Here is a 654-nt window from a genome sequence, read left to right as displayed (position 1 = left end):
ACTGGTTACCCATGCTGGAACTTTTCTGCTTCAACAAAATAAATTGGAAGGTTTTAAGGAACCTCAAAATTGTGACCTACTTTGCAAAGCTGTCAATGTAATTTTTATTATAATAAAGGTTTGGTATTAAAAATTTCTACTAAAATAAATACAGTTGCAGTGGTTACCCATAACTCCTAAGCCCTCGTTCACACCTGAACGTTTTGTAGCGCGTTCTACGCTCAACGAACGCTCTACAAAACGCTCAAAAATATAAATCCCATTGTATTCAATGGTCTCGTTCCCACCTTGGCGTATTTCCGCCCCCGTCCCTAACGCGCTACAAAACGGCCCAGGCCTGAAAAGGTACAGGTACTACTTTGGGCCGTTTTGTTGCGCGTTTCCATTGGGATACAGCCAAGTAGCCTTCGGAAACGCGCGACGGTCGCGCAACTTTTTTACCCGCGAATTGCGGTAAAAAAAACGCGCGACAGACGCGCATATGTAATACGCCTAGGTGTGAAGGAGACCTAAGGAGATCAATAACTTTCCTGCTTCAACAAAACAAATTGGAAGGTTTTGAGGAACCTCACAATTTTTACCCACTTTGCCCAGCTGTCATTTAAATTTTTAATAATAATAATAAAAAATTAAAAAAAAGATGGAATGCTGAGG

This window comes from Nanorana parkeri, unplaced genomic scaffold (genome assembly GCF_000935625.1).
Source record: "Nanorana parkeri isolate BGI_ZX_2015 unplaced genomic scaffold, ASM93562v1 scaffold980, whole genome shotgun sequence".
NCBI lineage: Eukaryota > Metazoa > Chordata > Amphibia > Anura > Dicroglossidae > Nanorana > Nanorana parkeri.
Note: the sequence above shows the minus strand (reverse complement) of the source record.